This window comes from Vulpes vulpes, chromosome 12, assembly GCF_048418805.1.
Source record: "Vulpes vulpes isolate BD-2025 chromosome 12, VulVul3, whole genome shotgun sequence".
Lineage (NCBI taxonomy): Eukaryota > Metazoa > Chordata > Mammalia > Carnivora > Canidae > Vulpes > Vulpes vulpes.
The window spans coordinates 154,623,135-154,646,059 of NC_132791.1; positions in this window are offsets into that span (position 1 = coordinate 154,623,135).

A 22,925-nucleotide genomic window follows, 5' to 3' on the forward strand; every position below is an offset into this window, starting at 1 on the left:
TTCACATTATTGAAGTTGTCAACCTATTTAAAAATAATTTATTCAGGTGAAATTCACACAAAAAAGGAACCATATCATTTTATTATTTATTTATATTGAGAGAGAGAGAGAGAGAGAGTGAGCACTGAGACATGAGACAGAGGGAGAGAGAGAATCTCAAGCAGGCTCCACACTCAGCACGGAGCCTGACAAAAGGCTAGAGCTCTCACAACCCTGAGATCATGACCTGAGCCGAAATCAAGAGTCAGACACTTAACTGACTGAACCATCCAGGTGCCCCCAAAAAAGGAACAATTCTAAAATGGACAGTTCAGTGGCATTCAGTTGAGCAATGTTGAGCAACCACCACCTCTATCTACTTCCCAAACATTTCTATCACTCTAGAGGACTCTAGCAACCACCACAATTCATTCTCTCCCCATGGATTTATTTATTCTGGATATTTTACATGAATAGAATCATATAATGTGTGACCTTTTGTGTCTGGCTCTTTCTTTCTTACAGAGCATATGTTTTCAAGGTTTGCTCATGTTGCAGCATGTATTAGGACTTCCTTTTGATAGCTGAGTAATATTGCACTTACATATATATGCCACTATTTGTTTATCCTTTCACCCTTTGGTGGACATTTGAGCTGTTTGCACCTTGTGGTTATGGTCAGTAATGCTGCCATGAACATCTACACATCTTTACTTACTTATGTACCTTTCCTAGTTCTTTTGGGTTAGACCTATGAATGGAATTGTGGACCTATTTTCAATTATTTTTGGTCTAGAGCATAAGAGGGGTCATTTGGTAATTTTATGTTTAACTTTTTGAGCAGATGGTAAACTTGTTCACAGCAGTGGAACCATTTAATATTTCCAACAGCAATGTACAAGGGGTCCAGTTTCTCCACATCCTGCCAACACTTGTTACTTTCTATTTTTTAAAATTGCTATTCTAGCTGCTATGAATACCAAAATACCCTTTGTGGTATTTTGTTTTTGTTTTTGTTTATTTCTGTTTTTGTTTTAAAATATGCTCCATGCCCAACGTGGCACTTGAACTCATGACCCTGAGGTCAACATTTGCACACTCCACCAACCAAATGAGGCAGCCAGGCACCCCCCCCCTTATTGTGATTTTAATTTGCATTTCCCTATTGACTCATGATGTTGACCATCGTTTCACATACTTATTGGCTAATGTATATTTGTATATTTTCTCTGGTGAAGTGTCTTTTCAAATCTTTTGCCCCTTTTAAGTTGTGTGTGTGTGTGTGTGTGTCTTTTTGTTAAGTTATGGAAGTTCTTTAAATATTCTGGATACTAGGCTTTTATCAGATATACAATTTGCACATATTTTCTGCCCTGTAGATAGTTTATTTACTTTCTTGATAAAGAACGCCCTTGTGTACACAAATGCTTTTCATTTTGACAAGGCCCAATTTATTGTTTCTTTGGTTGCTCACACTTTTTGTGTCAGATCTGACAATCCATTGCCAAATTCAATGTCATGAAGATTATTATTATTTTTAAAGATTTTATTTATTAATTCATGAGATACACGGTGCGGGGGGGGAGCAGAGACACAGGCAGAGAAGCAGGCTCCATGCAGGGAGCCCGACGTGGGATTCGATCCTGGGTCTCCAGGATCATGCTCTGGGCTGAAGGCAGTGCCAAACTGCTGAGCCACCCAGGCTGCACTAATGTCATGAAGATTATTTTTAATGTTTGTGAATATTTTAGTCTATCTTTTATATCATGTACAATTTAATATATCTAAAACTATATATATATATGCACACACACATATACTCATATATGGATGTAACACATATTCATTTTCAGAGCATTTTAAAATTCATTGATTCATTTTATTCTTTTTAACAATGTTGTGAAGTACACAGGGCAATCGTAATTATGCTAATTTTAAAGATAAGAAACCCCCATGAACTTGAAAACTGTCAGAGTCTCATGGATAGTAGACAGCAAATGTAAAATACAAATTCCGGCTGCCTGACCCCATTCATTTGTCTGTCCATTCTACTGTCTTGCTCCATAAGGTGTCCTATGTTTGCTGGAAACAATGTTGAGACAGGGGAGAGAAGGAATGAAAACTAATACTTGTTTTGTTCCTACTATGCACAAGGCTTATTTAAGCCTTCTGCCCATCTCATCATACAGTTCTCACACCATCCTAGAGGTCCATGTTGAATTTCTGATTTTTTTTAAAAGATTTTATTTATTTATGACAGACACAGAGAGAGGCAGAGACATAGGCAGAGGGAGAAGCAGGCTCCATGCAGGAAGCCCGATGTGGGACTCAACCCTGAGCCAAAGGCAACTGCTCAACCACTTAGCCACCCAGGGGTCCCATGAATTTCTGATTTTAAGGTAAGGAAAGAGTGGCTGAGAGAATTTGTAATGTACTATGTAGTATACTGATAACCCGTGGCAGAGCCTTTGTTCAATACTGAGGTGGTTTGATCCCTTAATATCATCTAGCATTTAGAGGAAAGCCCCACAGAAGAGGATTGTTTCAGACATATGAAAGGAGAAGAAAACCAAAAGTAGGAAGTAATATTGGTATTTTTCTTCTGTGTTCTCAATTGCCTATATTTAATGAAAATGACCCTCTGCTTCTCACCCTTATTGGTTATCTGCTTAAATGCTAATCCCTGAATCCACCCCCTACAATCCTCCCCACACACTTTTAATCACTCTTGCAACCAGTGTCCTTAACAATATTAGACATTCTATCATAGGGATACAGAACTATTTCTCCACATCTAAAGCCTCCAGGCCCACCTGGCCAGGTCCTATGGTGCAGCTCTCCCAGCGACCATGGATCCTCATCTGGTGTTTAACAAGTCATGCCCCCAACCCGTCCCCCATCTACTTTTTTTGCACACAGACAGGAAATTGGGGACTAAGGGAAATTCACCTCTGACCCTTAATTCACTTTTTAATAAAAGCATTTAGAGTCATTTGCTTGCTTCATGCCAGACGCAAGTGAGAGCTGACTTCATGGCTCTTTGAAGGAAGACTCATCCATCCCTCCTGCACTGGCATTTTTTTCAGTGTGTCAGCTCTCAGAGGCAGCTGCTAGCTCAGACCGTGTCCATGTTATGGCCTTGCCCAGTGCCTAACACATAGTAGAGTGTTGTAAATATTGACTGTGTTCAATGAGTGTCAGTTATTGAAAAGTGAACGATGGTGCTTTTGCCTTACACAGTGAATTTAATTAATGGATAGAATTTTCCCAATTTTATACTTTCCTCCTATCAATTTTTCTTAAACTGCTGAAGACTTTGAGGTGATAATTTGTATTAGACATGAGTCTTTTGGTTGTTTGAGAAAGAAACTCATTGAAGCCGACTTAAGAAACAAAGGAAATTTATTATCTCACCCGTCATGGTAGGACCCAGATTATCTTTAATAGTCTTCCTCACTCCTTGCCTTGCCCTGCTTTCCTTTGACCAGCTTCATTCTCAAGCAAATTCTTGTAGCAGTAGGATGGCCACTGGCATCTTCAAATCTTCAGGAATAGACTTTACTATTTTGGCAATCTAAGCTGGGAAACAGAATTGCTGTTCCAATAGTTTAACTAAAATCTTGGGACTGCCTGTCATGTGCACCTCTCTGGTCCAATCATGGTGGTTTTTTTGAACTCTCATTGGTCAGTGGGTCATATGCCCACCCATGGAGCAGGGAGTGGGATCAGCCTTCCCTGAATGGCATGGACCAACTGGCGTGAGGGGGTCCTCAAAAAAAAATTGGGCTGACACATACAGATGATGAGGGAAAAGAGAATGAATAGGCAAAACAATAAATGCCCACTGCTTATCTGACATATAGTACATGACAACTTAGGAATCTTAAACTCATTACACAAAACTGTAAGTTTGATTTCTTGGTGTCTGGCAAAGATAACATCATTTTAAAGTTTTCTGCATTTGGAGCAGAAGATGAATTTCAGATCAGAATACACACTTAAGGAGCTTCTTTTGAAGCCTTCTATATATATATATATATATATGTATGAGGAAAAAAATTCAGTTGCCTATACTGGTATTTTTGCTCAGGCCCATGCATTGTTTATTCAGCCTACTCTGTTACTAGTGGACTGTTGACCAAGTAGCAGACATTGTATCTTACACTGAGACTAGAGTGTTAAATAAGGAAAACATGCCTGTCCTCCTGGAGATTATGGCCTGGGGGAGCTTATAATCAGATTCTAATTAACTCATAATGTATGACTTGCCAGAGCTATTGAACTCATGCAGTGGAATCAGGACATTTAAAAAAAAAAGGAGTATGTAAGGGCAACCATGTTATACAAGAAGCAGGTTAACTAAATAAGTTGAGTGATAATTTCTTGCTTAAATCTGTGTAAGACACTTTGTGCTGATGAACACCTTCATTCTTAAAAATCATCTGTAGTTTCCCTTTGTAGATGAAGTGAGGGGAAGGAGAAGTTAGGTGCTCACCCAAGTCTGAGTTTTCTAGGACACTGTGCCTGTATTGGCAATCATAAAAGATCTATGATTTCTTTTATGTCATGGGTGTTATTTACACCCAGAAATACATACACATATACAGAACTTCTGGGAAAGCTGTGGTGATCAAATCATGAGTCCTATGCCCTTAACAGATGCTCTATCCTTTCTTGGGGCTCCCTATCCTTGTTTCTTCACTCCTAGGGCATTGTAAATATAGCAAAAGGAAGTGTGTGTGTGTGTGTGTGTGTGTGTGTGTGTATGCATGTGATAGTAGGAGGCTGGTTGAAGGCTGCAGGCCTCAGAGCCTTTGAGCAAGTGATAGGTAAAGGCTTTGTGGCCTACAAGGAAAGTCCATGGGAAGAGGAAGCAGTGAGGCCCAGTGGAAAAAGCACTGGAAAGAAGTCCTATGACTTGGCTTTGAATCCTGGCCCCACCACTTAGAAGTCAAAGTTACTTAACATCAAAGATTGTATTTCCATTACTGGCAGTGAAAATATACTTCTTCATACTTCATATCTCCCAGGTGTTTTGTGAGAATCAAGTGGAATAATACCTATGAAAATTGCTGTGGGCAGTGCAAAGCTGTAATTTGTAAAGCTTTATTTTGTATATCATTGCTCTCTTCTGATCTGCCCCTGCTTGCTCTCTCTCATGTACAAACCTCATGATTTCCAACATTCTGAAGGTGGCATAGTGCATACATAGTACAAACAAGTATTTTTTCCCTTCATTTTCCACTCCTTAATTCTTACCCATCAGTTGTTTTCTCCAGGATCTCCCACATTCTAGGTACTATAGTAGCTAGAGATAAGAGAAAAAGCATGAGTTGAGGAAAAGAATATGAAGTTTGGACTCAGGGCATAAATCCTGACTTCTCCTTCTCTGGTTGTATAGTTTTGAGATAGTCAACTAACTTCTCTAAGCATTCAGTTTTTTCATCTGTAAAATAGAAGTAATTTCCATCATTTATAGGAACTTTACTGAGTGCTAAAGGGAACACGTGGCTCAGTAAATCAGCCATCATTTTCTTTAAGACATTTCCCCTCCCACCTAGGAGCTCATGGTCTAAAAGTGTAGATAAGACGTTTTTCAAGATTATTCTAAATCAGAAGAGAGAGCATGTGGCTTTGGTGGTGGTGGGGAGGGGGGGGTGGATGGTGGATGGCCAGTCTCTGAGTGGTTGAGCTGTTTGGTTGTTGAGTAAGGTATGACTTTACCCAAGGAACCCAGCTGGTACTTGGTAAAATCTAGTCTTGAATCCAAACTTCCTAGGAAATTTTCAAAAAGGTAGACCTCTTTAGGTTTACTAAACTATTATTTGGACCTTGATTTTTAAGAACATTTCCTGAAGTTAGTGGTTTGTTAAGACAAAAGATGAGCTGAGAGGTCCCATGCCACTTTAAGGAATACATGTGTAGTACCAGCAGGAATGAAAAATGTGGCTTATTTTTTCCTGAAAGAAAAATAGTTAAGTGTATTACAGGGAATAGGATAGCTCAGAGGAGAGTTTGACACCAAGAGCTTATTTGATTTTACAACAAATGGTTAGCATCATAAAATTACTCATTTATTGGCTTATTTGGGGCTTTTTAATGGCCTTGTCCTGGTTTGTGGGATGCAACACTTCAGCCCATCAGTGTGATATTGTTGTGTGTTGCTTCTCCATTACACAATGATACCACTACAGTGAGGCTCTCTTGACCTTTTTTCCTCCTTCTGTCTGTGCCATCTATCAAATACCCGAAGCATGTTTAAATTTGCCTGTGCTTGGCCTTTGTTGTTCTTGATGACGCCGTTGTGAGATCACCTTGAGTGTCATCACAAAGCAGCTGAAATGGGGTTTTCAGTGCTCCTCTGTAGTAGACTGAACATTGACCCTCAAATATATCAGATCTTAATCTCTAGAACCTGTGAGTGTGATCTTATTTGGAAAAGGGCTGTTACAAATGTGATTAAGTTAAGAATGTACAGATGGGGAAGGATGTTCCAGATTATCTGGATGAACCCTAAATACAATCACAGATGTCCTTATAAGAAAGGACAGAGGTAGATTTCACACAGAGCAAGAGGGGAAGGCAACATGACCACAGAGACTGGAAACAGATTGGAGCGATGTAGTCATAAGCCAAGAATGCCAGCAGCCACCAGATTTCAAAGTCTGGTCTCCAGAGCAGAGAGAATAAATTTCTGTTGTTTCAAACCACCAAGTTTGTGATAATTTATTATGGCAGCCATTGGAAATTAATATACCCTCCATCTCCTTTCCCTGGCAATCTACCATTTTGAATATTATGATGTACACTTAAATTTCATTTTAAATAAATGATCTTATAAAAATAGCCCATCCACATTCCAGGAAGTCATGAGAAATAACAGGTTATAGTAGGTCGTAACTGGAAGGGTCCTTAGAGGCCACCCAGACTTCGTACTATAAAGATGAGAAGGCCGGGATGCAGAGAGAGTGCATACTTGCCCAAGGTCACTCAGTAAGTGAGTGGTATAGGCAGGACCTAACCCAATAGCCAAGCTTTGTCACCACAGACAAAGGGACATAACTATGAGGATATTTGGCCTGGCAAGTAGATAGGAAGGAACCTGCTAAAGCTTACTTAAAGAATGTGACTTTTATCTTTTTTTTAATGAGTTGTGGATTGGCCCTTTCACTCTAGGTAACTAAATGCAAGAAATATTTTGGGGAAAGACAATAACCTTTTCTGCAAGAAACAGATACAGTCGAATATGTCTGACTTGGGAAGATATCCATGACATAAGGATGCAGGTAGGTGTGTGGCCTTTAGAATCATAGGACCTGACCAGAATTTTGTCTCTGCCACTCACTGGCTCTGTGAATCAGGGTCAGTTACTCTCTGGGAGCCTCAGTTTCTTCATCTGAGAGCCAGAGGTACTAATAGTGCTTGTCTGAGACTGTGGTGAGGCCTACATGAGATACTGTGTATAAAAATGCCTCACCCTCTGTCTGCCAATTAATTGAGGGTTAGGGTTAGCTCCATAAATGTTAGTGTCTGGTATTATGTTATCAAATAAAAGTGAAGTTGTAGCAGAGTATATAGAATTTTATCTTCTTCAAATTTCTTTGGATATTTTACAAGGACCCTGGGATTTCTTTAGTAATCAGTAATAACAGTAAAGACGAAAAACAGGTCTGACTCACAGGGAGCAGAGCTTTCATGAGGCACTGGGGTCTCAGTGTGGCAGGGCTGAGACTGTTATCGGAGTCCCAGAGCTGACAGGAATCCTCAGACCTCGCTGCTGGGAAATGCACAGCTATAAATGTGCATTTACATAAACATGAATACATAAACAGGATCAAAGACTGCCTGATCCCTGGGGAGTGAGATGAGTGCACTCCTATGACCAAAGCTCTGGGTTACACAAGGGCCCCATGCTGCATGGACGGCTCAGAGATGGTGCTCTGCACACCTGGTCTCCAGGCCCCCGCCCAGCCCCTCTAAGCTGTGTGACTTGGGCAGGTCACCCATCGGGCCTGTTTCCTTATCCATCCAACACATAGGCTTCTTATGAGGCTCAAATGAGGTAAAGTACATAAAAGTACTTAGTAAACAGGAAGCCAGTCCAAAGGGGATACTATGATGTACCCTATCAGTTTTCAAGCTCAACAGGGCGTATGTTTGTAATACGTTTCAATTTTGTTCATTCTGTTTGGATATTCACTATTGTCATTTCTGCTCTCATTCCTTCTATGTTGTTTGTTAGCATTTTAGGTGGCCTTACTGATTCTTGTGTAGCTTTTCTCTATCTATCAGGATAATTTTTTTTAAAACATACCTTCTGGGGATCCCTGGGTGGTTCAACGGTTTAGCGCCTGCCTTTGGCCCAGGGTGCGATCCTGGAGTCCCGGGATGGAGTCCCGCGTCCGGCTCCCGGCATGGAGCCTGCTTCTCCCTCCTCCTGTGTCTCTGCCTCTCTCTCTTTCTCTCTCTCTCTCTCTCTCTGTCTATCATGAATAAATAAATCTTAAAAAAAAAAGTAAAACATACCTTCTGCCATGATAGTCTATCAGTGCTTTGATATATAGTTCCTCTTCTAGTACATGCGATGGTTGGGCATCCAACAAAAGGAAAGCATCTGTCAAGGTACAGAGCCATCTGTTTTAACTAAACAGTCCTCAAGAGAGCTGTGAACTTGGTTTTCCCGGCCCTGTATTTGGGATGTTGGTCCTCTGGCCCCTAGAAGGGAGCTTTGAGTGACTCACCCTACTGGAAACAAACCCCCTCCCCTTGCCTCTTGTCTTATATTCCTGGTTCCTAGCCTCAGTTTAGACTTGCCAATAAGTAGCTTACACCAGACTATCAGCTGCTGAACTTTTGGACATGTTTTTGTACTTGTTCTCTGGCTACCTCTGGTCAGTCTTCTTCTTTTTTTTTAAAGATTTTTTAAAAAAATTTATTCATGAGAGACACACAGAGAGAGAGGCAGAGACACAGGCAGAGAGAGGAGCAGACTTCATGCAGGGAGCCTGATGTGGGACTCGATCCCGGGACTCCAGGACCATGCCCTGGGCTGAAGAAAGGCACTAAACAGCTGAGCACCCAGGGATCCCCTGGTCAGTCTTCCTCTGATTGATGGGTTGATGCTCTTTGGCCCTGTCTAGACTTCTGCATGAGACAGAATGGTTTGCTCTCTCATACTATACTTGTGTTGAGTGCCTAAAAGATACTAGGAATTACGCTAGCCGAATATAGCCTTTGCTTCTTGGAACTTACAGCTTAGCAAAGAAAGTAACAATTGAAAAGTTTATTGTAATTGTGGTATTACAAAACAGGAAGAACAAGATGCTTTGGGCACATACGTGACAGTGGAACCCCTAACTAACATAAGGGTGTCAGAGAAGGCCACCTTGAGAAAGTCCTTTGAATGGAAATTTAAGATTGAATTGGAGTCAAAGACCAGTTGGGATCAGCATGTGGGAAGACACAGAGTCTAGCAAAGTCTAAAAGGGACTGTTTCTTCCAGTCACCTAGGGCAGGGAGTCTAGGTCATCACCCATAATGTTTGTTGGTACCAAGGTGCAGGTAGAAATCCAGGCTAGCTGGAGCCCAAACAGTCATATGGTTCTATCTCTGCCATTGTGGGCTGTAGGATATTTGGCATGTTGCCGACCCTATCTGACCTCTAGTTTCCACATCTGGGAAACACAAATGATAACCCTTCAAGGTCATTGTGAATGACTGATGAAATAATGAACATGAAAGTACTTTGGAAATCATGTGACTAAAGGGAGGAAGTTGGTCATAGGGCATCTGACCCAGCACTGAGATGGAAAAAGGAATAGAAAATGCTGACCCTACCAGGACCCAATTCTTTCAAGTCTTACACTGTTTCAGAACTTTAGGAGTTCCATATATATATATGGATATGGATATATGTGCTCTGTATATGTTACTGAAAGGGGTAAGAGCAGGGTTTTTTAAAAATATTATATGCATGGCTAAGTTGTCCCAAAGGTTACAGCCCTCTCCCTACATGGTATCACTAGAATTCCAGGTACCTGGCTTAATGTAACATAACACCTCCACAACCTCTGGGGCTGGGATAACTATATCCTACCCAGTAGTGTATGATAACAACATGGGTAGATTGTTAGTTCTGCCCCTTTGCCAGCAAAAACCCACAACTTTCTCTTAACCTAATGCCAATACTCTGGCAGAGAATAGCTGGCTTGGTCTCTACATAAACTGTTTTGCATTTTTGAAGAGCAAAACCATGTTTATTGATTCCAATCTGGAGCCAGGAGCTTCAGGCATCACATGGAATCTGGAATTACTTGGGAGATGCCCAGAACTAGCACCACAACATCAGGCATTTTTGTAGCATGATGAAATGACAAAAACACCCATAGTCCCTGATCCCTGGAGGCCCACCTGTTACTTTTTTGGATTAGTTATGAATGGAACATAGTAAGACTGATACTCATGGTGCCTTTGGCTGGCTAATCATTGATCATCCCAGCTTGAGGTACAATTGTTCTGCTAATTGTCAGTGAGTAAAACTGAGTGGGAGGTCCAAAAGTTGGCTGGATCCTTGGCAGTTGAGAATGGCAGGATGACTGCTCCCCCTGCAATTTGATTGTGTAGCAGCTGCAGGTGTTTAAGTATACTGTAAGGGTTAAACACATCCTGCATGTAATGTACAAGCATCGTGCCTTATAGAGGGTAATATTTTGCATTTACATTACCTATTAGTTACTTATTAATAATGACTATCACCAATGGGCATAAAAAATAGGGTCTAAATTCACCAAAGAACAAAAGTTTTTAGAAAAACAGCACATCCCTTTTCTTTATTTCCCATGGTGCTTCCTCATAAGTCCTTGGACCGAGCACCAGGGGTGCCCTCCTCAGTGGAGGGAAACAGGCCATCCTTGGAATTTGAAGTGACAAATGTCTAAATGCCTAGCTTATGGTGTGTGTTTTATAGGGGGTGTGGTGCGTGGGGGTGTGTGTGTATGGCATGTACGAGTGGTATGGTGTATGCAAGTGTTGTGTCTTGTGTTGTCTGCTGTGTGTGTGTGGTGTAGTGTGGTTTGTTTGTGTACTGTGCCGGTGTGTGTGTGTACTAAGCATTTGAAATGGGAATTTTCAGATGACCATCTCTATAGGCCATTCTGGCTGAGAATTCTATGTTCATATGGTACTACTGCTACAAAAATTCAGAGAAGAGAGTGAGTGACAAGGGGAAGGTGAATCTATGGTCCTCCAAATGGTTGAGGACCAATTCTTTTGTAGTGTCTGCTATATGAGATTTAACCTCGACAGCTAGCCTGTGAGACACAGTGGGAACACAGGCTAGGCAGTAAGATAGTTGTCTAAGGTCATATAACCAATAAGTGATAGGGCCCTGATAGGTATTAAACTGGTGATACAGTAAGTAATAGACATTGACCTGGTGATACGAAGTCAACCAAAGTGAGGGAGCACAGAGCTCAGGGAACAATGCAGTCAGAGCTTCAAGGGCTGTCACCAGAGGATGTAGAGAAAAGATGACAGTGAGAATTCATAGGTTAGCGTTAGACTCTGGAGATCCCAGCCCATGTCTAAAGGGAATAACATTCTTCAAAGGGCTCTTATTTTGGCCTTCTGGGAAGAATAGGGGGGAAACATAGGGAAATCAGCTCCCAGAAACAAATCATTCCAAATACTCTGTATTCAAGAGCAGTGGGTTGGGCCAAGCCAAGAGGATTTCTGATTAAATTCCCTGGGGTGTCGCTTTCCAAGGACAAGTTTTAGATGCTATATCGGACAAGAGTTTGGACTTTTTTTTTTTTTTTTAATTGTTGCGCCCGGACCTTGATTGCTATCTGCAAGGGAAACAGACAGTGGAAACTATTTCATCCGGACTGATGGGAAAAACACATTTTCACTGTGCCCTGAATAGCAGTGCTTGGTGTTTGAAGTCATTATCGTAAATAATGGGTAAGCTGGAGGGAGGAAAAGACACTACAAGTGACTTTAAAGAGTGAGGGAGGGAAAGAGGAGAGAGAGATAATCATGACTGGGTGTTGACTGTTGGTGAGAAGTTTCCACTGAACATTAAGCACTTCCTGAAGCTTTCTTCCCAAGAGTGGCCTGGGGTAGGGGGGAAAGGGAATGTGTGTGAGGAGACATGGGCTGGAAAGCATGTTCAGGGCTTGCCAGGACTGGCTGGTATACTGAACACCTCATCAGTTCCTTTATTTCTGTACTCTTCATTCATACATTCAGTTAGTCATTGCTGCATTCGTTATATAGTCTCTCAACACTAACTGTTGGGCTATGAGCTTCGTGCCAAGATAGTGAAGATGAATAAGGAAGACGAAGCTTACAATCTAGTGTGGAAGCATAAAGAGAGATAATTACAGCCTGTGTGATAATGTTAGAAGGAAGGTACCAAGAAATTGCAGGAGGATGTTGAGAACAGAATCTCTTTCACTTTGTTGTACTTGCTTTGTGCTAAGAATCTAGAACAGTCAGAATGTACTCCTTCCACTCTCCAGACCTCACAGGCTAATGCAAGAACACCTATCCTAGGAGGGAAGTGAATCAACAATCTGAAGTTCACAGAAGATAATGTCTTAACTAACAGCAGCCTTAGTGAGTGAGAGATTCAAGAAGATAGATCTAGATTCCGTTTAGCTCAAAATATTCTAGCCTCCAGGTTCACCAAGTTCAACAAAAAGATGAGAGACTTAGAGTGGCTGAACCTGCTGTCTCTTGAACTAATGTTTCTCAATCCACTGTGTTCATGGCATGGCTCTTTATTGACATAGAGAACATTGGATGGGGAACAGTTGTGGGAGAAGAATGTTAAGTTTTATTTTGGACATAATTAGTATGAGATTCCTGTAAGACCTCTAAGTGAAGATATTAAGGAGGAAGTTGTATATATGAGAAGAAATCAGAAGAAAATATAGTCTCGGGGTGTACTTTGGGAGTTGTTATCCTGGAGGAGATCATTTAAACTAAGGACTTTGAGGAAATCATCTCAGCAGTGTTCATATGTGTAGTCAGTGAGTTTTGTAGGGAACTCCTCAGGATTCAAGGAGAATGGAATCCTAAGAACTCTGGTTGAGATGGCTACTTAAGAAATCCTGCAGTTCATTTTATGCAATTACAAGCATTCATCTCAAGAGGAACCATGTAGTGATGACCTCTGCTCAATGAAACACTCTACCCCATAGCATCTCAATGAGCACTAATCATAGGAGGTCTTATAACCCTTGCTGGACCAAATGGTTGAGTGAAAAGAGAAAGATTTCTGGTTTCACACTGCCCTATAGATAAGGTCTGGATTTGCCATTTAAACCGTACTATCTTCCCATCCTTATTGCTGTCTTTTATCTCACAGACCAGCCCAGAAGACCTTGTTCAGTATAGAGCCATCCAAAAATCAGGCCAGGTTTAGTAATCTCGTGATTTTACCAACTAAAGAACAAGGCTAATCTAGAATTATTTGATTTTCCTGCACACAAACTTCTGGTGACCACATTTTCTTCTTCTTCTTTTTTATTTTTTTGATCATTACAAAACATATTTTAGGTTTACTTCATCATTCTGTCCAATTTTGTGTGAGTTCTTTGTGACGACTACTGGGCTTTTCCATATTAAAGAACCATTGCTAGTTTTTTGTATGGATTTGAGTTGTCACTCAGTTGAAACCCTCATTTCCCAGGAGAGCAGGCCCAGACCCCAGACATTAGGAACAGCTCGGAGTACATGGAGTGTTTGCAACAGAGCTGGAACTGCCATTTCATGCCTTCTGTCCCTTCTTTAGTGTGCTTTGTTCATCTGCTGGCCAAACCCATTCCCCAGTTTCTAAGGATAGAAGCTGGGGAGATATGTGAATTGGAACTTTTTGCAAGTCAATCTGGTATTACAACACCACCCTCTGATGAGTTAAGTGCAAATGAATCAGAACCAGATGGGTAAATTTTCCTGAAAACGTGTTTAAAAAGTGGAGAAGGAGAGAAGTTTTTGGCAAAACTCTCAAAGATGTTTAGCTACATCAGATGCGCATAGCACTTTGCCTTGCTTTTGGCTACTCCCATCATTACAACCTGGAGAAAATGACCCGCTGGAGCTCCAGGGGGAAGCAGGGCAGTAATGGGGTAGGGACTGTACTTGCAGTCCTGTCACTGGCGTGCCTCTCTTCAGCCCTCCTTTTCTCCGAGGTCATTCTTGGCAGGCAAATGAAATTTGGATGAATAAAGCAATCATAAGGAATCAATTCTGGAGAAAAATCTAGGCTTAGACTTTTAACATGCATTTCTCTTGGACTCTTATGAACTTCACATTTTCAGATTCAACTAAAACCTCTTGAATACTTATTAAGGATATGTTTTTGTGCTAGACACTGGAATGGTTCTTTTCTCACGTTGTCAATCCAGCCAAGTTGTAAGGTGACAGAGTCATGAACAGTTGAGAGAGCTCAGGATGAGAAACATGACTTGTTTAAGGTAACACAGCGAGGCGGCAAGTGCTATCCAACCGAGTGGCCACTAGCCACAAATGGCCATTTACATGTAAATCAGTAAATTCTGAATAAAATTTAAAAGTGAGTTGTTCAGTTTCTCTAGCCATATTTCCAGTGCTTTATTGCCACATGTGTCTAGTGACTACCATATTGGATAGTACAGCCACAGAACATTTCTGTCATTCTAGAAATTACTATCATACAGCTTATAGAGACTGGGCTTCAACTCATATCTTTGTGGCAAAGTTCTGGGCTCCTTCCTTATGCCAATCTGAGTTGTCTCACATAATGGAAACTTCTAAAATGGAAGATAATTTCTCTTAAGCATAACTAGAAACTTTCTCCTCCACACCCCGGATAGAGTATACACGGAGATGCTGGCTGATTCTTTATTAAGCCTGCTCTGTCCTTTATGTGGGCACTGTGGAGCAGCAACGGACCAGGGGTCAGAAGGGAAAGGAGGATAGTGCGAGTTGGGTGTACCTGGCCCCCATTGGGCTTACCTACATCACAGGGCACTAGCAGAGTGTGTGCCCAGGGAGTGCTAACAGCAAAGCTGGGAAGGGGTACAGAGGAAGTCTGCATGGTGGAGTGAAAAGACAGTGCCAATTTGGTCAGAGAAATTGGGGGCTGAATCCACAGTCACGTGGGCTTGGCTAAGTTGTTAAGAGGAAATAGTGCCATCTTCCTTATAGGCCTGTGAGGATTTAAATGTGTGGGTAGCTGTGAGACACTATCTGATGCCTAGTGGGTATTTTCACAAAACCAGTTGCCTTTGGCTAATCATGCCCTCCTCTTTGTTCTTCTCCTCCCATCCCTTTCCGGGTGGGAGTTATCACCAGTTTCCATAGTATTCAAAAGACAGCACTCTTTGATGTCAACATTTTCCCCCATTTTCAAAACTAGTTATCAGGAAAACTCCTAATATTATTTTTTACAATGATGTGAATTACAGCAACCTTCCAGAGCAGTGTCTTTCTTCTTCTCCTCCTCCTTCTTCTTCTTCTCCTCCACCTCCTTCACCTTCTTCTCCTTCTTTTATTTTTGTTTTTTTGCATTATCTAATCTTATAAAAGCAAGCATCTCTGTTTTAATAGTCATATTAGGATAGGTTTGAGGTTGAGTAATCAAAGAATGATATCAGATTTACTTAAGTGTAATCAGTGAACTTTCATCCTGGAACATTTTCCTCTGCTATTATTTGTTGATACATCATTATCACATTTCATCCTACGAAGCATTTGTAGCAGCTTACTCAATATGACTATCTTAAAATAGTAAAGTAGAAATTAAAAATATTTAATATCTCAGGGTGCCTGGGTGGCTCAGCTGGTTGGGCGTCTAACTGTTGGTTTCGGCTTAGGTCATGATCTCAGGTTGTGAGGTCAAGCTCTGCGTTGGGCTCTGTGCTCAGCGAGGAGCCTGGTGGAGATTCTCCCTTCATCTCTGTCTCTCTCCCTCTCTTTCTGCCCCTGCTCCCTCTGCTTGAGTTCTCTCTCAAATAAATCTTAAAAAAAAAGTTAATATCTCAAAACTGGTTAAATTTAAATTAGAATAGAAGGTTAAGATCTCAGAGAACAGTTCAACCTAGAAATGTAGATCAAAATGGGAGATACTACACTGAAGTGATGACCTTATATGATTCACATAATTAACTAGTAGTAATTAGTCAGTAATATAATGTTTATCCCTTATATTTAACGACCACTTTATGGAATGATCCACATTACCTTCCACATGATAGAAGTTTCATGAATATTTCTTCAGTGATGTGAGGAAGATGCAAGTTCAAGAGGTGACATCATTTGTGAAGGTCATGCCTACTAAATGGCAGAACCAGGATTCAGACCCTAGGTCTCCTGTCTCCTATTCATTGCACTCTAGAATGATGCCCGCTCACATTTGCCCAACACTATAAGTATAAAAGACTCTTTTATTTTTGAAATGCTTCTGTTAACCTCCCAAGGATCTTGGGTGGTAGTGTTATTACCCCATATTACAGGTGAGCGATGATGCACCCATGACCTAACTTACAAGGAATACAATTAGTATTTGCATTTGGGCTGTTTCACTTCTGGTCCAGTATATTTTCTGCATCTTTTTCTTTTAGGCTGTTCCCAGGGGAGCACAAGCAGGAATAAAAACAAATATAACATTTCCAAATTGGGGCATTATGCATTTGTGGGTGACCTGGGAGGCAACATTTCTCATGACAGAAGAGGAAACCTTAAGGGGAGTCCCCCTTGGTCGGCAACTCTTGAAGACCCTTGGAACAAATGCTATCAGCGTTTATTAAAGAGCATTTAGTTGCAAACGTCCATAGAGGGTGGATTCTGGGCAGAGCCTGTAGAAAGGATTCAGGAAATGCTCATGGCCACATCACCAGGGCTGCTCAGTGACTCCATCCATGCATTTCTTCCCGGTTGGTCACCTCCTTCCTCAGAGATATAGTCAGGAAGGGGTGACATGTCCTGCACGTGTTGTGTGAGTGTCTCTGTGTGCACCAGGGTGATTTTCCCTGTTGGGTTGTGTGTTTTATGACTTTCACAGATGGTGGACTTCCTGCTGTGAGAAGGGTGGGGGCTGGGGCTGTGTTTCAGAAGAGGAGGAGAAAGGGAAGGCTGAGGGGATCCAGGAAACAGACTTGTGTAGATTTAACGGGTCTCATTTTATAGCCATTAGCCCTGTTTTCATGGGGTGGCAATGAAGAGCCTCACCAAGGTAAACTGTTTTTCACTATTATGGGGCCAGGGGATGAAAGTTTCATTGTCAGTCCTCTTGGAGCTCTTGTGGCTGCTCCAGATATTGATCTCTTTTTGCCTCAGGGACTCTGAATTTCAGTGGAACCACCCAAACATTGACTGGATAATGATCACATGTGTTCATAAACAGATTCAGTTTACAGAGCATCGGTTCATGTTATCCCATCCGGTATTTGATCTTCACAATAATCCCGTAAACACCCAGTGCAGATAGTTAGCCCCATTTTCTTAAGGAGAGAACTGAGGCAGGGAGAAGTGAAGTGACCTGCTGAATCAGCAGGCCCAGAAAGGAAGAGAAGGGCGCCAATATGTGTGATGATTATCAGCGCCATGCTAACCCTGTGCCAAAAGAGGACCCCTGAATCTCAGAAAGGAGTCATAATTGCCCTAAAGTTACTCAGTTTGGTCTCTGCCAACAACTGGTGTGTCAGAATTAGAAACTGAGCCTGCCTGTCTCTAAAACCAGTGCTCATTTTTGCTACACCACCAGCTTTCTGTGAATCCTAGCCAGAGGGCAAGTTTTAAAGGAAAAAAGACCTTGGCACTGATTACCCCAAACCACTGACAAACCAAACATTATGCAAATCAGGACCCACCATGTGAATAATAGTTCACATGTGTGAGGCACTTTCAAAAGCACTTTGCGTCGGTTCTTCTTTAACTCTCACAGCAAACTTGTGAGCGAGACGATTTTATTATTCCCATCTTACAAATGGGGAAGTTGAGGCTTGGAGACATAATTTATCTAAGGTGCTACAACTAGTGGGTAGCAGAACTGGAATTCTAACATAGATCTGACTTGACAAGCTCATTTTCCTTTTTAGTCCGCATTACCCACAGGCTGATTCCTATTTCAATTTGGGTCATTTCTGTAGCCAAACTGAACCTGGCCCACTCCATCCTCATTGCCTACAACATGAAGTACAAGTAGCTCAGCCTGAAATTCAAGATCCTCAGGTTTTTCCCCTGCATCTCCCTCTGCCTCTCAACACACCCCATGACCCAGTCATGTTCCAGTGCGTGTGTTTATCCCCATACCCTTGGCTCTCCAGAACTTCAGTTGTGTCCAGAGCAGCATTTTCTTCTTGCCTCTCCTTTGAGAATGCTGTTCTCTTTCAAGGATCACCTCCGATGCCATCAAATCCAAATACCCTTCCATGGCCTTCCAATCGAGTCTTATGGGCCCCCACAGTGCTCTTGCCTTCCCCAAATCATAGTACTTATAGCCTTCCTCACTCTCAGATTCCACTTTGAGTGCCCAATGGGGTCTGGTTCATTGCTTCATCTTCAGCACCGATCACAGAAAGCGATGCATGCCAGACCCAGTAGACAAGGAATGAGTATTTTCCTTAGATATGCAAAAATCAGCTCACACATCATAATGCATAGGTAGCTTCTCATTGGTGCATAGAACAATGCAGGGCTTTGGAACCAGTTCCATCTGGATCCAAATCCTCATTTGTTTCTTTCTCAACGGTAACCTTGGGCATTACTTATTTAGGCCTCCTAACCCTGAGTTCTATTAAAATGGTGATGCCATTCAGGATGGTGCAAGGCATGCACAGAGAGCTGACTAAATGTTGGTTGTTAGGCAGAGTTATTATTATTCCAATAGTTTATTATGTCTCCCAGCGATGTCATTAGATTCTCTTTGGATGTTGGTACGTGGTTTTGTTGCTTTAGAGTTGAGCTCCTCACCTTGACCAACACTTGGCTTTTCCCATGTTTGTATGTTTTGCCGTTGCTGGCATTATTTTTTTAGAGTTGTAGCTTTGTGAACCATGGCTTAAAATGCTCCTGTACTTTAAGAGGCAGCATTTTGGGTAGAGAATGTGAGACAGAAGGATGGAAGGGAGGAAGGGAATGGGGTGGAATTGATTCCTTAGGAGAGCCACTCAACCTGAGACTTCTTTTCCACATCAGCTAATTGAGTATTTGGAGTAAAATCCCTTGCCTTAGAGTTTAAATGCACTACATGTGTAAACCTTTTACTTTCACATTTCAGATACCAAATGCTCTTAAAAGTAGAGATGAGATGTTTGCTACTGCATATACCCCTGCCTTCCTTCTAAAACACACACACCCCAACACGCAGAGGAAATCCACAGTTCTACTGTTTGAACTTGTTTTCTCTAACCAAGTGATTGTTTGCAAATGTTTTCTGATTGTAAAAGCAACGAGGCCACCTCTTCTGGAGGAGATTGAGTTCTTTCTTTCTGAAAGATGCTGTTTACAGAAATAAACTCCACCTCCTTCTTTGTTTGGCTTTTCCTTTGTAAGCAATAAAAGCCAACTGACGGAGCCTGCCAGCTTGCACAGTCCAAGCTTGTTCAGCCCAATATGGCATCTTTGTTTCCCTGCTGTTTTTTCTTTTCCTAACCTAAGATACAGGCTGCATCATGAGCCCCAAAGTCCTTTGCAGGAGCCATGGCTGGGTCATGGGGTGACCAGGAATCCACCATGCACCAGGCATTGTGAGGAAAAGGGGGGACAGGTGACCTTGATGCTGAGTCCAGAATCATGGAGAGGCAGGGCAAGGCAGGGCAGGGTAGGGAGGAGCCTCAGAGACCATTTAGTCTGATGTCCCTCAAGTGTTATCAGGCAGCACTTGTCCCATGAGTGGCTCCCATGAAAAAAGGCCCGATGTGGATGAAATTGAAAAAAATAAAATGGGTACCGTAGCTGTGACTGTGGACTCACAATGTAGCTGAGCATATGAAAGATTCTTGAGACTTTCAGTTCAAAAAAAATTGTGTTTCATTCTATGTCATTCTGTTTCCCAAGCTTATAAGACCAGGTGAAAGGTGTGCGTATGTTTATTCATTTATTCATGTATGTGTAGGTAACACTAATTAACAACAGAACTGGATTTGCACCGAGGTATTTTGACCTCAAAGACCCACTCTCCTTCTGTTTCTTTAGTTGTACCCACAGTGAAGTCAGCCATTCAAAATGGAGGCTATTGGCTGTATCTGGTTCACTGACATGGTTGGTTTGGCCTTTGTGGTATTGGCCTTAGAGGGTTTTATATTTTTAAGTTATTTTCCAACACTTAGAAGTTGCAAGTTTTCTTATAAAAAGCCACGATTATTGTTTTTGTTTTTGTTTTTTTTTTAAGATTTTATTTATTTATTCATATATTAGATTATAGATTATTTATTTATTCATATTCATATTTATTCATGAGAAACACAGAGATGTGTGAGAGAGAGGCAGAGACACAGGCAGAGGGAGAAGCAGGCTCCATGCAGGGAGACCTATGTGGGACTTGATCCCGGGACTGGGCCAGGATCACGCCCTGGGCCAAAGGCAGGGGCTAAACCACTGAGCCACCCAGGGATCCCCTGTTTGTCTTGAAAAATTGTAAGATCTGACAGCGCCAGGCCACAGTGCATCATGGTGGTAGCAGGAGTGCAACTGTTCTCTCGGACAGGGTATGGATCTCGGTTTTCCACATTCTTGCCCCGATTGACTTCACTCTGGTGCTATCGGCACAGTCTCCTTTGGCATTTGAGCTTACAATGCCTGGTTCAGAGCAAGCTCTAGTGAGGCTACAACTTTGCTCTTCATACTTGTCTGCTTTTCACTTCCAAGAGTTGATTGATATCTTTGATTAGACCATCTTGTGACAGCTGAAGCCTTAGGGCGCCTGGCTTAGGTGAACCAGTGCCTATTGACAACAAAAAAGACAACATTTAGTGAGTGTTTATTCTGTGTCCACCTCTGTTTTTTGCCTTTTAGCAATAGTTTCCTTCCTTAAGCTTCACAGCCATCTTATACAGTGGGAATTATTGTGCCACTCACTGTTGAGAAGAGGAAATTGGAGCACAGAATGATTAGTATAACTTTCCCCCAAAGTTACACTAATACAGTTAGTATATAGTTAATAAGTAGGAATTTTGGAGGGAGTTTGAATACAGAGAACATGTTCTTAACTACTATAGTACATTTATACTTTTTAATTTTTTTTAAAGTTTGTTTATTTATTTAATAATCTGTACACCCAATGTGGTGCTCAAACTCACAGCTCCAAGATTCAGAGTCACATGCTCTTCCAACTAAGCCAGCCAGGTGCCCCATAACTACTATAGTACATTTCTTAAGACATATAAATGACAGAATAATTTAGATCTTTAAAAACTTTTTATTTTGAGCTCAGATTTATAGAGAAGTTGAAAAAAGAATACGAAGAATTCCCCCATATATTCCTCATCCTGCTCTTGTGAACATGAACATCTTCAATGTAGTTATCAAGTACAGTAAATTAATCTTACTAACTATAGACCTCTTTCTAATTTGACCAGTTTTAATGTGAATGTTCTTCTCAGTTTGTTCCAAGATCCTTATCCACAATCTAACATTGCATCTCACTGTTGTTTCTCCTTTGTCCCTTCTAGTCTATAACAGGCCTGTGGTCTCTCCTCAGCCTCATGACCCTGACACATTTGAGGAATATTGGTTAGCTGTTTTGTTGAATATCCCTCAATTTGGGTAGGTCTGTTGTTTTCTCATGATTGGAATGAGAGATCCATTATTTTGGCAAGAATACCAGGAAAATGATGTTGTCCTTCTCACTGTTTCATATCAAGGAGTTTATGATGTCAATTGTCATATTGCTGGCAACACAGCTTCATCACTGAGTTGATAAGTTAGTGTCTGCTGAATTTCTGTACTATAAAGTTTCTGTATTTTCCTTTGTAGTCAGTCAAGTTGTTTGGGGAAGGCAATTTGAAATTATGAAAACCTTGTTTCTCCTCAAACTTTTGTCTATTAGTTTTAGCATCTTTCAGGTAATCTTATTTACCACAATTTGCTTCATTTGCTTTTAGTAAAAGACTTACAAAATAAAGAATTATTATAAGAATCAAGATTTTAATGAAAGGGTTCAAAAGCTACTTCTTTACTTAATCATTGCCTTTTGATTTCATAATGGAGTCGATATCATAACTTCACATCAGTGAATTTTGTGATTTTGAGGAAGCGTGAACAATTCAGAATCTGTTTCCTTATTGTTAATAGGGACCACAAGTGCAATTTCAAATTGTTGCTGCACAGAAAAGAAGTCATTAAGAGTAGATGCTCCAGTCAGGCTGCCTAGACTGGGAGCCTGAAGCTCTTCCTTACGAACTGTGTGACTTTTGGTAGATTGTGTTACCTTGCTATATACTTCAGTTCCTCAGAGAGCCAATATGAGGAGTAAATACGCAACAGATGGCAAATGCTTACTTAGCAGAGTGCTTGACACATAGTAAGTAATCAATATTTATTTGTGGAGCCCAAACTTCATATATTCAACCACCAGCCTTAGAAGTACTACTAATTAAGAATTGTTCAGGGTTTGAGATTTTACTCTAACATGAAGCTAATGCAGGTTACCCTGCCACAGTTCTGTGGGTGCTTACCGAAGTCACAAGACCACTGGATCAGAGACAACAGAGTTTATTACTCACAATACAGCAAGCCTGAGCTTCTTATTCTCATTGGCTCCCCTGACTTCCAAACTCTATGGGGCAATGTGGCAGGACCCAGGTAGATGCTTCACAGCTGGGGAATCTTGAGCTTAGGAAACCTCTATCTTTTCTGTTGGACTGCAAACAGACCTGCTTTCTGTTCTCAATGGAGACTCTGTTTGTTTTCTACAGTAGTTTACTATTTATCCTTGATACATTAGTGTAGAACAAAATATT